Source organism: Alligator mississippiensis, chromosome 12, assembly GCF_030867095.1.
Source record: "Alligator mississippiensis isolate rAllMis1 chromosome 12, rAllMis1, whole genome shotgun sequence".
NCBI classification, from domain to species: Eukaryota; Metazoa; Chordata; order Crocodylia; family Alligatoridae; genus Alligator; species Alligator mississippiensis.
The window spans coordinates 11,362,917-11,378,830 of record NC_081835.1 but is presented as its reverse complement, the minus strand read 5'-3'; the positions used below and the strand labels follow the sequence as shown (position 1 = coordinate 11,378,830).

Genomic DNA, 15,914 nt, shown 5'->3' with positions numbered 1-15,914 from the left:
ATCTTCTCTTTTATGCTAGACAACCTAAACAGCCGTCTCCTCCAAATGCAAACAGAGAGAGCACAATGCAAGCAGAATAAAAAGAACACTAGTTCTTAAGCCCAACAGTATTTTCAACTACTGGTTTTTGCGCTATTGTAAACACACTTAGGCCCAGATTCTCCAGTTTACTGACAATGAGCAGATCCTCAAATCAGCGTGCAAACCCAAGGCAACTAAAGCAGGTTCTTTGGACCCAGTCCAATACTCTTTTTGAATACACAGAAGTCTTTCGATTGACTTCCCTGGCAGCTGAACCTAGGACTATTAGCGTCACAGGCCACATTCTGCATTGACATACACCTCATAAAGCTCTACTGACTACTGTGGAGTTTAATTGGAACTCAGTGCAGAGGCTAGTCCCAAGTCAACACTTCATAAAAACAAAAACTCCATAAATGCATCTTAATTTGGTTACTGACAAGCTGTGTGTTAACTGTTTCAAGGAGCATAAGATGTTAAAAGACTGCTAACCAAATAGATGTTGACTATGGTAGAGAAGCCATGTAAGCCTTACTTTTAGAACAGCCCCACCCACAAAAGCCTGCGACATGGTCATCTCCAACGTTACAGGCAGAAGGATAGATACTCTTTCAGTTACATGGATAGGAATCAAGACTAACTTCAAAGGACTGAAAATTTTTAGGTTCTTGATTGGGCTATGAAAGGATGACTGTACTTCTGCAGCTCTGTATGGGAACTGTGTGCATTATTTCTATATCTAGACAGGACAAGAGAGACCTACATCTTAAAACAGGGGCAGGCAATTATTTTAACTGGAGAGCTACTTGATGAGTGCTGGTGAGCTGGCAAGGGCTGGAATGGTAGTCCCACCCCTTGACAGGAGCTCTGCCCCCTGGTCACCATTTTGGGACTGGAAATCCTGTCCCTAACCCTTGACCTTTGCCACCAGAAGTCCCTCCCTCTGCCCCCCAGAAATATTCCTTTTGGGAGGCGAGGGTTCTTTTGCCCACCCCTGTCTTAGAAAATGTCAAGGATAGTGGTATGAAAACTTTGAAGGTTGATTAATGTGAAACCTCTTTTCTGGAACCAGAGAAACAACAAATCACACACTAAGTCAAACACCCAGGGGCGGTGTGTAGGGGGTGCATGTGGGTGTACGTGCACCCTCTGAGCATGGCGGTGCATCCCCTGCAAAAAGTCACTGCCAACACTGTCGGCGGCAGCAGCAGGCCGTCACCGCTCACCACCAACACCACTGGTGGCGTCTGCGGGTGGTCTGCAATTCCTGCTAGCTACTGCCTGCCACTGGCTGCTAGTGGTTGCCAACCCTTGGTCTGCAGGAGCTCCCCCACTCATCACTGCCATGCTCCCGTCACCGCCGTGCACCCCCAGCCGCCAGGGGCATGCGCCGCTCATGCAAACACCTAGTATAACATTTTAATTGTATTACAAAAATTATTTTTATCATGATTTGTATTTGTGTAGTGTATGTAGAAATCATTACATAATAACTCAAAAAATAAAGTCTTATTTGTATATTGGGTGTGGGAGCTGGTGGGGGTAGCGGGGTTTGTGAGGGAGTGTGGCTATGTTTGAGGTGGCAATAAGGTATGTTGGGGGGGTGTGGCATTTGTGGGGTATGGGGGGGGCTGGGACTTCCCCCGCCGCTCCCCTCCCCTCCCTCCACCATGGTGCAGAGCCTCCAGCAGCAGCAGGTGGGGGCGCTCAGGGCGTTTGTGCTTGGCCCAGGTGCTGCCACCGGCGGCACACTGCTACAGCTAGTGCTGCACATGGGGGCAAGAAGTACAACCTGTCTGGCCTACCTCTAATCGCATGGGGTTCCCCACTGTGCATGTGCAGCTCCTGCACTCATGCACCACCAGGGGAAACCCCCGCGATGGAGCCGGCTGCCTTTCCCACTCCCTGCCATGCAGGTCCTAGGACTCTGCTGGAAGTGGAGGGGAGCCCTGGCCCCTCTTCCCCATGGAGTACAGGGATTTGCATGACAGGGAGCGGCAAAGACAGTGAGCTCCATCACAGGGGCCTCCCCTGGTGGTGTGCGAGCTGCACGTGCACCACATGGAGCTCCGCATGGTAGAGACAGGCTGCCTGGGCTACTCTCCTTGCCCCAGTGTGCAGCACTGGTCGGAGCTGTATGCCACCAGCTGTAGCACCTGTGCTGGGCACAAGTGCCTTGAGTGCTCCTGCCTGTTGCTGCTGCCTGCGGTGGGGGCTGTGTGCCGTGGGGGGAAGGGATGCCCACCCAAACTCCACGCTCCCTTGGTACAGGCTCTGTGCTGCCGCCAGCCCAAGCCATACGTTTCTGCCTAGCTGTTGCTCCCCCCGCTGCTTCGCTACCTGGTGCCTGGAGTGAGTGGGACACTGGAGAAGCCAAGCAGGACCCCCAGCAGCTGCAGCAGTGGCATCAGCAGCCCTGCCTGGGAGCTGCATGCTGGGTGGGCTGGGCCTTTCCTTGCACTATGGTGGGAGTGAGGCATAATAGGGTATGTTGGGGTGTACGTGTGTGCACTTCACTCCCACCCCAATGAGCGGAAGGGCTTGGTGGTGTACAACTAATTGGTGGGTACCCATGGGTCGGATGAAATCTCTGGCGGGCCAGATTTTGCCCACCCCTGCGTTAGAAAGATGTGAAGGATAGTGGCGTGAAAACTTTGAAGGTCGATTAATGTTAACTCCAAAGGAAGCTTGGAGTTGGAAATGATTTCAGCCTAACCTGTTATAAAAAAAAAAAAAAAAGGAAGAGAAAAAGCAGATAGTCCTTTACAATGCAAGCCTAATTTGTAAATTTTAGCATTCCTCTTAGCCAGATGCGCCAACCTGCATGACTTTTTAATGTTAAATTGTCTTTATGATGGCAGTTGACATCCAGGAGTCTTGCAGAGACAAAATGCTTCTGAGTCACCTTAGCATATTAGAAAGTGAAAAAGCACAAAAATGAATGTATTTCATAAAGACACCATGCAGCTTAATTTAGGAATTTGAGGAACAGAATTGGTGTCAGTTAGAAATGTGCATACATACACTGCTTGGTAGACCAATGATGGAGTTAAAATTGTTTCAATAAAAGCTTATGGCCTGTTTTACAAAGCCACAAAGCATGAAGAACCAGAAACCAACCTAACATGAAAATACACTTAAGACACAAGTATAAAAAGTCTTCCAAATCAAGTTAATTACTGGTAAAATTTTAATGTGTAACCTGAATGGGGATTCATTATAGGTGTGTCACTGTAACAGAGCACAAGTTATGCTCTGTTACTCACGGGGGAGCAGGGGGAGATGGGGGCGAGCAGCCTGCAGCTGTCTGCACTCCTAATCAAGCACAACTACCTGATGCCTTTGATAACAATTTGATGTTCATAATGAGGCAGGAGGGTGCCCATTTACTTACCCCAATGCCAAGGGCTTATACACGGCTCCGAACCTCCCCTTATACCAAGTCCCACATCTCACAGCTGGCATCCATAATGCTCCAGTGCCTCACACTGGGATCTGCACTCCAGTGCCCTCACATCAGGACTCTCACCCCAGTGTCCTCTTAATCTCTGTGCCCTCACATTGGGACTCATAATTCCCCACTCAGGGCTCCCAGCCCCTACCTTCTCCTCAGGCTCTGTGCCCAGCTCGGGACTCTCTTGGTCCCCTTGCATCCCTACACTGGGGCCTCATCCCCTTCCCTACACTGGGCTCACCGTCCCCTTAATCTCCTTGCCCAAGGAGCTTTACACCTAACTCCCTCACAGGCATAGGGCCTCACATCCAACTCCTTAATGCCACTCAGGATTCACAGCGGGCCTGCGGTCCCTTCCTGACCCGGGATTCACTGTGAACCTGGGCTCCAGCTTGGACTTTGGGGTGTGCTTGCCTAGCCTTTCCCCTCCACAAGGTCACCCTCAAGGCAGTGGGGGCCGAGGCTTTTTCTTGGTGCCCTATACTCGCCGTTCATTAGGGAGGCATAGGTGTGGCATTTCCTGAAGACTGCCCCACCACCAGCAGTCCCACCACACCATCCTCCCCAGCAGGGTGTAGTTTTAGCTCAAGCCCCAGGACCAGGAGCCTCCACCTTCCCCATAGCTCCTGCCCTGCACTGCCAAGATGTCACAAGCAGCCCGCTTGTTACAATCACCCATTCAGATCCTATTCTTGAGTGAAGAACTGTATGAGGACAAAGAGTTTAGTTTTTGAGGGTCATACTTCTGTTTCTGGAAAACAAATGTTTTGTGTAATAATTATGTTATTTTCAAGCAATTATGAAACTATTTAATAAACACAATAGGGCTGTGTGAAGCCTTGATCCCTGATTTGATTCAGAGATTTGGCTCAATTTGGTGGCCGAATCTCCAAATCTGATCAGGAGACCCTTTAATCCCTCGAAATCGATTCAGAGCTATTTGATGATTTGGCCATAGACAGCTTTAAATGTTTTTTCTACATACCTTGGGGTACCGGGCAGCTCGTGAATGCTGCAATGGTGGGGCAGATGCAGCATCCCAGAGAAGTGCGGGGGGCTCCCAAGCGCGCTTGGCAGCAGACCCAGAAGTGGACCAGAAGCACTTCCAGTCCACTTCCAGGTTCGCTGCCGAGCACGTGCGGGAGCCCCCTGCACTTCTATGGGATGCTCCATCCACCCCAGCATTGCAGCGTTCACAACCTGCCTGGTACCTCAAGGTATGTAGAAAAAAAACATTTAAAGCTGTGTATGGTCGAATTGCTCATTTTCTGAATCAGCATTGAATCTTCAGATTTAGATTAGGCCAGATCAAATCAGGGACAGCGATCCGAATCAAATCACTGACCCCAATTTGGGCTGAATCTGAATCCAATAGGGCCCGTTTTGCACACCCCAAAAACACAAGTAATGTGGAGAAGTCTCCTGAATCCCAGGGTTTGCCAGTTCCTCATTTCCATTAAAGTGTGTGGGAACCCATACCTGTGAGATTAAAACTTGGGCCAACATTTTAGAATGTCAAATATTTAATCAATCTGATTTTTGGTTTTATATGCCAAAGAAAAAACGTGTGTGTGTGTGTGTGTGTGTGTGTGTGTGTGTGTGCGCACACACACACACACACACACTCAAAAAAGCTTCTCTATTGTCATATTTTCATCTACCTGCAGTTTTTCAGTATGGCACCTGACTCAAGACCTCAGGCTTGCCTGTAAAAACAGCATATTCTCAAGGTCTCTAATTAATGATGACAAATGCACAAATCACTGTATTCACATCAGTTTGTTAAATTAAATACCTAGAAATGAGATGCTGACAATCTCTAGAATTCCTAAATAAATAAGTCATAAGTCATTTTAAAAAGCCAATATTAAACAGGCCACTTAACTTTGAAGCAGCAAGGGGGGAAAAAAAAATCCAACTGTACTGTCATAAATGAAGACTGTCATCATAGAAAGGATTATAAAACCAAGTAAGTAAAGGTCCCAAAGTTACTTTTCAAGGGCTGTTTCAAAACTTGCATGCATCCTCAACACAACTCAGATAGTTTTAAGTTACGTATTTTAGGTATCTACCCTCTAATGTAAGGCAAATAGTTTTAAGACCTATTTGAAAAGTTCTCAAAACATTTGGTCTAATCTGAAAATATAATTGATTTTAGCCTACAAGAGGCTGGGAAGTTTGGTTCCACTTCTCTTGACACACAAGTCAAATGCATACTGAGGATATTAGAAGTCTGATGTGCGTCATCAAAAATATGAAATTGTTAATTAGGAGATGCTGTCAATTGAAAGGTACCGAGCAATTTTTACTTAAGAGTTTCAAGAACAATCAGTAACTCCTATTAAAAGTCAGCGAGTCCCAGTTGATTCAGTGGGAACAGAGTTAGGCTAACACTAGGTAGTTCTGAACATCCCATCCGTAATATTTTCATTCAGGGCCACAAACAAAATTGAAAGAGCTGCCTGCATATAGGCAAGGCCAAAGGAAAAAAAATGCAAGAAGTGATGTGTTTTTAAAAAGAAATGTAAGTTTAATTTGGGCATATCTTGGGGAAAAAAAGCTCTATTATTGACCCATTTCCTATTATTAAAGGATGGCTTATTAAATCAGCTATTAAAAATAAAATTTGGAATGTCGATGACTAATTCAAAACATACACTCAGTCTATTTTCTACAAAAAATTGTAGTTGGATTTTCTTAATAGCTTTTCAGAATCTTAATTCTGAAAGTCTTGGGGAAGCTCATCATTACTTATCGTTATTGTGATATAATGACAGTGCCGGTGTTAAGATGCATTTGCATTTTTGTTATTGTTGCTGTTTTTTTTACTGTTACTTAGTAACAGTAGGGTATACATTAATTGGTAGGGTATAAATTAATTGTACATGCTTAGGCATCAATGGGAATACTTTTTTCTTAGTTAGTTGCCCCATGTTTTTTTCCTAAAGACATATTTATTTAACATCGTAGAGTCACAAAACAATCTGTTGTACAAATATACTTCAGGAATTTCCACATTTTTTCTTGCCTTTCAGTTTTCCCTTTACAAAAAATCAAAACACTGAAAACATTGAATTACTATAGATAGTGATTGTATACAGAGGAACAGGAACAAAGAGCATTTAAACCCAAAATTTTGGTAGGCAGAGGTTGAATCTAATATTCTAAGAAATAAATAGATATGCTGCAGTATTTGAGGGTCTGATGCAGTTAATTGCTGGATGTCTCCTGTGTGGTACTTAGCACTGAAGTCCTAGGAGCAGTCTCTTGCAGGGTAGGATTTTAATTAGGCAAGGAGGTATGTTAGCATATATTAGATTGCTATGAACCAGCAGTAGGAAAATAGATAACAGGAGGAAATTGTTTATATGTCCCCCCAAAACTTTACAAAGATTGTCTTCAGTTCTGTGTCCACAAAATGTCTGCCAGAAAAAAAAAAAAAAAAAAAAAAAAACCTTTAGCTTGGAAGGATGAAGTATCACACGTGTATTGTTCGTGTAACTATGGTAACCTACAAATGCCACCAGTGTTTCCATTTCATACACAAATGAGGGGACAGCTGTGGAGACCACATGTCTGCCAATAGAATAATATATGTGAACTGGGATGGCTTAAGGTCAGAAAATTACAACTCATTTATATTAATAAGGGCTTCAAAGAACAGTCAGCTTCTTAGTTATAAAATGAACATTAAAACGGAGCAAGAAATTCCTGAAGGACATTTGATTGCTCAATAAACCTTTCCATTTTTCTTGCTGCCATTTGCTGGGTGATCCAGATCTTGTGCATGTTTGGGGGGAAAAAAAAATGCTGTCAAGTCCCATATTCTTTTGTAAATGCAAGTTATTTTTTCCCCCTTGGTTTCATTTCTTCTAAGTGCCCTGAACTGATTCCAGCCCCTATCTATTCTGTATTCTGGTCCAAAGTCTATTGAGGTCAAAAGGAAGACTTCTTAAATGGTCTTTGGACCAGGTCCATAATTGGGAGTTTTGCGTAGGAAAGTACCCTAGAAGCAAGCCCTCAGAGTGCAAAAATAGCATAGGTCAAACCTCACCCTCTGTTTATCTGGCAGAAAAGTGACAAACTTTAATTTCTATTCATGATATTAATGAATCAAACTAAAGACCAAAAATAATGTCGACAACATTAGAAGCACTCTTATACAAGTCTTGGTTACAAAGGCGACCATTTGCACAATTGATTACTTTGAAATAAAATTAGTAAATTTGAGGCCAGCATAATTGCTGACGGTCATGAAAATTAACAGGAAACTCAAGGCAATACAAGTAATTTACATTTCAAGGATTTTAAAACTATGCAGGTTGCAGTTTCAAGTAATATATTTTACTCGAGTTCTAATTCAGTCAAGGTATTTCATGGCTTGCCTAGAAGTCAAGAGTTTCTAAATGTGGTCTTCACTGACAGTGGCAGCCTGCTGATAGAAGGGTGCGCTAGGAAAGCGCAGCTGATGCAAACAAACCAATTAGGAAGTTTTCCTTAGTCTCCAAAGGGCTATGCTATTGTATCAAACAAGAACAACAAGGTTAGTTCATTACTTCAAATGAATACTGTTTTGAGTGCAGCAGGAGACAAATACATGTTTGAAATAATTCTGATGGCAATTATGTTATTCCGTCAAATGCCCATATACAAACTCTATGATAAATAATAATCTAAGACCCATTAAGGAGTTAAAGATGCCCTCATTATCTCCACAAGCTGGAATAAATGCCCAAATGCAGTATTCTTTACTACCACCAATGAAAGATTTGTACATATTTACAAAGCCTCAAACTGTTAAAAGCCAACTGAACAAAAACTCCTTTTTAACTACCAGTTTGCTTACTGTCCAGATGAAGTTGCCCACCTGGGCAGAGTCTGCCTTCAATGATTAGCATTGCTTTACATTTTTAATTGATTCTAGTTTATATCCCATTTAAGATGATACAAAATGGATAACCCATTTCCCTCTCTAATCCATAGGATGTCACTCGCATCAACTGTTGACACACATTTAAGTCGGTTACTGCTGACTGAGCCTTTACAATCCAAGAGTTACTAGGTTATGTCATTTCATAGGGAACGGTATAAAAGTCTGCTCAAATACCCAAAAGGTTTTCTGCCTTTGTTCAAAATGTAAGTGGTGATCACACGAGAGTTTTTTTCCCTTGGAAAAAAAAGCAACTTTCAGCACATGAGCCAAGTATTCATGTTGGAACATCAGGAAGGAATCCCCTCGTTTCAGGCTCTATAGCATCATGGGAGAAGAGGGCATCAACTTTTTCTGAAGCATCATATATTTGTTACGGCCAAAAGCAGCAGACTTGATTTGATGGGCTGACAATCTGATCTGGACTAACAGTTAACTCTCAACTAATACGTTACCCAGGATGCTGCTTTTGTATGTGCATCTGTCTTTAAGTACTGTTCATTTCAACTTACAGGACATAAAGAAAAATATTGGTAACTTTAGGTAACGATGGGATCGAACAATTACCTCCGTTTATTTCAAGTGTCTCTGGGATTGTCTCACATGCACCGCAATTACCCTACTTTTCAATAAATTGTTTATAGTCCTGCCTGAAATGTCAAGATCATTTTATAGACATCCTGCAACTCCATAAGGAAGACTGACTTTAACATTCACAGACGAGCATTATTATACTGATTTGCTATTTGGTAGCTAGTTATGAAGACAAAAAAAAAAAAAAAAAAAAAAAAATTAGAAGCAGCCTGTTGGGTAATCTGCCAGATTTGGACTATAACATTTTCTGATTTAAGGTTTGTTTCTGTTACTTTTCCTTCCATTGCCTAGTGGGAAAATGCATTGAACCAGCACTAAATAACTTAAGGAAACATGTAAAATAGCAGACTAACATCTGTTGTATTCCTCCTCATAACACTGAACCCTCTAATACAATGCGCACTCTCTTTCTCTCTTTCAATGAAGCTTTAGAAAGCAGGGGTTAACCCCTTTCACTGAATGGGCCCTTTTACTTTTGAGAACAGCATATGAGACTAACAAAGGGAGAGGCAACTTGTGCTTGGCATGTTAGTAGGTATATTCACCCAGACTCACGTGCAGCCCATGCTGCATGCCTTTTGTCTAACCCGGCTTCACAATGCTGGGAGGTGAACAGTGCACAGGGTGTTGTCTATCAAGCTAATGCTAGCAAAGACAAGGAAAGTCCTTTCTTTGTGGTCCTCTGAATCAGATTATTGATTTTTTTTCAGCATTGTTACAGTGAGCCATATGATGCAAAATGAGAATGCTGCTGATCTATATTACTATATCTCAATATAAATGTACCAGAATTATAGGTCGGATTATTATCTGGCCAAAATCGGCATGCTTTGTTACCTTCAATTAGCTCTCGGGGCCAGCTCTGGCCCTAAGTTGCTGAAACCCAGTGAGAGTGCATATTCCTCCTTGGAGTACAGTGTGAAATATTCAAAGCCTGCCCAAACAGCCCAATCCTTTATTGGTTTGAGGGATGTTTTTCAGTCTAATGGTACAGGGGTGGGGGGAAACGTAAGTTGAAAGAGTTGGTGCTGAAGCATTAAGTCAAGCTGCAGGAGTTCCACCTCTCTCATCCATCCCGTGCAACCGAGATTTTCAAATCTGCCCAAAACAAGTTATACAGGTACGGGGCCCCGTCCTCAGCGCAATGTTTCCATTGCGAACAGCTCCCAAAGAATTTGGCTTCCAGATAAAGGTGACAGCAAGGCGTCCAATTCCCGAACAGAAAAAAAACCTCACACTGAGCCTTTCTTCCATTTTCTGAAGGTCTATTGTGAAACTGAAGACTCCTTGTCTTTTCCAATTCCTTCATGTGAATGGATGAGGCAAGACATCTGCCAGGATACACTCCCATTTGCATGCAAATCAGAAAGGCGCACACAGGCAGACAAACGGCACCCATTTCGCCGGGGACCCGAGGCCAGCAAAACTTCGCTCCTGGGGCCGCTTCCCGTGCAGGGCAGCTGGACTCCGGGGGGGCCTCAGCCCATCCCCGCCGCGCCAGCAGGTTCAAGCAGAGGAAGAAACTTAAGTGTTGGGGGTGCGGGGAGGAAGGAGCTGAAACAAAGCTGGCATCAGCGCTGGGGGGTGAGGGGGCAAGGCTTGGGACACAGCAGGGGTAGGGATGCTTTGCCCCAAATGCAGGAAGGGGGAAGGTGATGGGTAGGGGAGTTTCTAAGGACAAACTTTGCTTCCCCAGCTGGAGCCTGTGCAGGGATGCTTCCCCCCCTACCACCACCCTAGAAAGAGAGGAGACAGCACTCACCCTGGGGACGCGGAGCCCCGCCGCAGCAGCAGTGCCCGGCTGCCCATGCACCTGGCCGGGGTCCGGTCCGGCTCGGCGGGGAAGGGCTGCAGGCGGCCCCGCAGCTGCTCAGCTCCGCATCGCTCCCGCCCGCTTTGTGCGGCCGCAGCCGGCGCGCACCTGGGGGGAGCGGGCGGTCAGCTGACGGCCGCGCGCCGATTGGCTGCTCCGCTCCCCGCGAACAAAGCGGGGGGCGCGGCTGCCCCCGCGCGCTCCGCCCGCCGCGCCCGGCCCGCGCCGCACCGCACCGCACCGCCCCGCCTGCCGCCCGCGCTCCTGCGGGACCTCGCCGCCGAGGTCTGGCCCCGTGGCAGCGCAGCGCGTTCTTCGGGCGGGCACCGAGGGCGCCGGTGGTCCCCAAACTCCCACCCCACCTCCTCGAAAAGCATGCCGCCGGTCCTACCAAGTCATCCTACTGACATCGGTGAACGCGCCACCCTCACAGGTTGCCCGCGGACCCCCAGACTGGACATCTGTTAAGGCGTGCCACCGGTTGGGGACCGCGGGGCAGCTCTTTAGACCGTCTTAGTGATCCAGCCTGTTCAGTCTTCGCAGGGTGTCAAGATTGGCTTTGAGCAGCTGTGACTGGGGCCTTGGTGCCGGTGACCTAGAAGCGAGTCGGACGTTTTCGGCATCGATTTCACCTCGCCCCTTCTCCGGGAGCCTGCCGTGAAAGTACAACACGATAGTGATCATAACAATATCAGTGTAATTCATTTTTGTTTTATAACCCTCTAAGGCCTTTCGTAGCCTGTGCAGGGATGCTCTCCCACCCCACCAGAAAGAGGGAAGATGGGGCATATTGACATGTTTTATGACGTGCTTGGAGAAAGGGGCCAGGAACAAGGAGTGGGGAGTTGGGGGGGTAGAGAGGTCCTGGGTTAGTTTGCCTGGCTCAGGGCTCTGGAGCGGGGATAGCTCTGTGGCTGTGGCACTTGTTTCTTCCTCCTCGTTGCTGTCTCCCTGCTGGTCTGGGCACAGCGGCAGGGTCATTTTCTATGAAATCCATCCAGAACCCAGATGTTCTCTTTGACTCCTTAGCATGACCAGGGTAAAGGGACAAGGCTAAGGTCTGGGTTTTGGATGGGTTTCATAGAAAATGAGGGTTGGAAGGGACCTCAGGGGGTCATTCTGGTGAGGTTTTCCTGCTTGGTGCAGGGGGTTGGACCCAATGATCTTCCAAGGTCCCTTACAGCCTGTGAATCTAGTCCAAGCCCCACTTAAAGCAGGACCATCCCCATTTATATTATCCCAGCCAAAACTTTGTCTAGCCGGGTCTTAAAAACCTCCAGGGATGAAGATGAGGGTGGAGAAGGGAAGAGAAAAATCACTTTAAATGGCTGAATGCTTTATTTCTCCCAGACTGGTTTGGTGGAGGACCTCTGAATCAGGGATTGGATGGAGGAAACATCAAGGAGGCGCCTGTGCATGTCCTCAAGTTTTTCTTCTGATGCTGCACTCCTGAAAAGAAATGTGAAGGTTGCTCCTTGTAGGGGATGGATACCTCTGATTTCTTGCTGATCAGACTTACTCAGATTTTAGTTAACTTTACTTTTTTTTTTAGGCTTCTGTTTTAACCCCACTGCAAGGCATTGAAGCAGCCTATGTCTGTCCATAAGGTTTTGTTGGGGTTCATCGGCAGGCTTAGGTGGTTGTGGCAGAATTTAATTCACCTGCTGAAGGCTGTCCTTGCAGCCATGAGGCAGAGAGACTTCCTAAGTCTTGAAAAATTAAAGGTTAGAGTCTAAAGCCCACCATGCACTTACCAGAGAAAATTACTAGCTCACAGCCTGCCTGTGACCCAGCACCATTTGACTCTTGTCTTTCATCCCGATGGAATACAAAATGCTTCACAAACATTATTTAAGCATATCTGAAGGAGAATGGTGCAAATGTTGAGGTGTCATATATTAGGTAAATACTATCATGGCTATTAACAGTTTGGCCTTTTCCAACAGAGCACCACATTTATTTTTTCTATTCTAAGTATAGGGGCGAAGTAATCCCTCAAGCATCTTTGTGTCGTAACCGTAGGCAAGGGCTGCTGTTAACGGCAACCGCTGTACTGCAGTAACTCGCTGTACCTAGAGACTAAACAAAGGGCATTTCCAATTGAGGCACTTACAGGTTAAGGAAATTTTCCAATAGAAAAGTGAAACAACATCGCTCGCTGAAGTTATGTTCGTGTATGCTTTGTGGGTGCTTAAGTAAGGGCCTGATGAATTAGCTAAGAGGGAAGATAGGATCTGGCTTGAACTTCAAGACTTTGAAATTGTTCGAATCAGTCTTTCTACGTGCTCAGGTTCCCATTTGTTTCCTGTTGTCTCTCTCCCTTCTCTTCTGACTCTCAGTCTTGTGTCGAATTGTTCCCCATCTTTCTTTTGCCATTTCCAACTCCCACTTTATCCACCGAAATAACAGACTGTGGACATTGGCTGACATTTCATTACTTGAGTGCTTCTTTGTTTGGGCCTGGGAGGATGGAGTCTGGGTTCAAATGTTTTAGAGCAAAAAAACATTCAGTGTTACCTTTAGAGGCAATTCAGAACTGAAGCATGCAAGTACAGCAGCCAGACAGAGCCAAACAGACTAGATATCCCAAAATGTAAGGCGCCCAAATCGATGAGGCAGCACAAAGCACCTTATGCTCTGGGCCATAAAGCAGCACTTGGGCGCAAGCAGTCAGCACCACACGAGCACTTTTCTGGTGCTTGCTTTTCTGGTGGATGTGCAAGGCCCACAGCAAGTTTGCCACTTCCAGGCCACGGTTTGCCAGGCTGCGGCATAAAACTTTGGGAATGCCTGCCATAGGCTACACCTGCAGGTAAAAATGTTCTCTCTATGTTGAACATGGACTGGAAAAAGTGTGAGGACATGTAAGACAAGTGAACTTCATTGTGATAATGGAAACTTAATATGGTACTTTCTAAGGAACCGATTTAAAAACCAGTTTAACAATTTATAACAAGGAAAGCTCTCTTTAATTGAGGTGGAGATAAGTTAAATACGGAGCCAATATGGTTTTTGGTTAATTATGCTGACGGCCTCAGGTTTCCCTTTGAGGCAATAAATTTTTTTCTCTCAGTCCAAAAGGTCATTTGGATCATATTAAAAGGGAAGTTTTTTATATGCAAGGAAATTGAATTTTCAGAAGGAACCCATAAATGGCCTCCAAAATGTTGCTTTCTGTTCTACAGCATTCTGAATTCTCAGTCAGTCTACGTGTTATGTCTCCACTATCCATCACTTGCTCTTGATATAAAAAAGGATAAAGTAGCTGAAGTAGTCTAGCAAAATCCTCCACACCAGGGGTGGGCAATTATTTGGGCTGGAGGGCCACTTAAGGAGTTCTGGTGAGCTGTTGGGGGGGGCTTTGCTGAACTGGCCTGGCAGAGGGGAGCGATTGATCCTATTCAGTCCTGGGCCCATCTGCCCCACACCCAGCGCTGGGGGTGCCGGATGGAGCTGGCAGATGGGCAGGGTCTCTATCGAGTCAGGCCAGGACCCCTGGAGGCAGGGCATGCTTAGCCAGGTGGATGGGATAGGGCCACAGACTGGGTGAAGAGCAGTGTGTGGGAGTGGGAGTGGGATGGGCAGGTGGATCCAGGGACTCAGGGTGGTGACAGCGTGGGGTAGAGGCAGAAATGCAATCCACTCTCCGCATGCCCTGGGACAGGCAGTGATTCTGAGGGCAGAGACCGGGCCCCTCACTGTCACTGCCCCACGATCCCAGCCCCTGCCCACCTGTCCTGCTACCAGATATCGCTCCCTGCTTGCCCACAGCCCCATCCCATCTGCTTGGCCAAGTGTGCCCTGCCTGGAGGGGTCCTGAGCCAGTCTCCAAAGAGACCTCACCTGCCCGCCATCCGGCACCCCTGGCCATGGGTGAGGGGCAGATGGGTTGGGGTGTCTGGGCAGTGGGGCTGGGTCCAGTGGAAGCAGAGACAACGGAAGCAGCATCTGGGCAGAGTGAGCCACCACCGTGGGGAGTGCTGGGACCCTGAGTCTGGCTGCCACACTGCCCTCACCCTGCCTGTGCCAGTAAAGAGTGTTCTTTATATGCAGCTGGCTCCTTTGTTGAAATTTTGGGACTCTGCTGAAAAAGCTAGGACATGTCCTGGGAGGGTAGGACAGGACACATTTGAAGTGGAGTATGTAGCTTCTGAAAACCCTCCAGCAGTGGGGCATGCACGAGCAGTGTTTTGGTGCTGGCAAACACTTCAGTGAAATGCTTTAATTTGAAACAGCAGGTTGGGGTAGGAGACATCTATATTCAGTAGATGTCTATATTCAGAGCTGTCCCTAGGGGTGTGCAGGGTCCAGGGTACATCACCCCTGGGGTGGGGGGTTGTCGAGTGGCCGGAGCTGGTGGACTAGGGGTATGGGGGGATGGTGAGCAGCTGGAGCTGGTGGAAAGGGTCGGTGTTGGCGAGCGGCCAGAGCCAGCAGTGGCAGTGGCTTCGCAGCAATAGTGCTTGGTGGCAGTGGTGCGTGGTGGCCGCAGCAGGGCCTATGCAGCACTGACCACTGGGCCCCCCAAAGCGCAGGGCCCGGGGCAGTTGCCCCAATTCACCCTCCCTCCTTCCCCAGGGATGGCCCTGTCTATATTTCACGTGGTAAATGTTGATGCTGGAAGCTGATTACATTTGTCCAACCCAGTGCTTTTCCACCTTGTTAAACTAAGGCCCCCTTCTTAGACTCAAGACCCACTGGAAAGTGCCAGTTCTTTGCTTTCACTTTCTTTTTTGACTATGGGAAAACCATAGAGCAATAGACTTTTTTTTTGTTGCAAAGAACTCAGAAGGACCACAACAGGGTAGAATGGTTTTGACACTTCGGATTCCTATTCAACATCTTTGAGTTCATCTTGTGAATCATGTAGGTGCTTGCATGGTATCCCCAGTTAAGAATTGCTGGTCTAGCCACTAGGTTAGTTCATTTGTAGGTAAACCCTAATGTCCATCTTTTAGGACCTCAGAGGCTGACTGAACAGGTGGATATGCATGCTTGCTTGCAAGAGTGTTCAGCTGCTGCATGGCAGAGTTTGAACGATGAGTTGTAGGAGCTTGGCGTGGCTGGAATTAACTCCCATCCATGTTACCCAGCTCCTTGGG

At 46.6% G+C, this 15,914-nt stretch overlaps 1 protein-coding gene and 1 long non-coding RNA gene across 3 annotated transcripts in view; one reads left to right on the top strand and one right to left on the bottom strand.

The window, feature by feature from the left end:
• LRRN1 (leucine rich repeat neuronal 1) overlaps nt 1-10,928 on the bottom strand; it is a 32,447-nt gene extending 21,519 nt beyond the window's left edge. Inside the window, exon 1 of the mRNA XM_006259582.4 lies at nt 10,762-10,928. The gene's annotated coding sequence lies outside the window, so the exon portion shown is untranslated. The remainder of the gene's footprint in view (nt 1-10,761) is intronic.
• The window catches only part of LOC102561602 (uncharacterized), a 552,985-nt gene that overhangs the window by 226,629 nt on the left and 310,442 nt on the right, over nt 1-15,914 (top strand). The window lies entirely within an intron of this gene.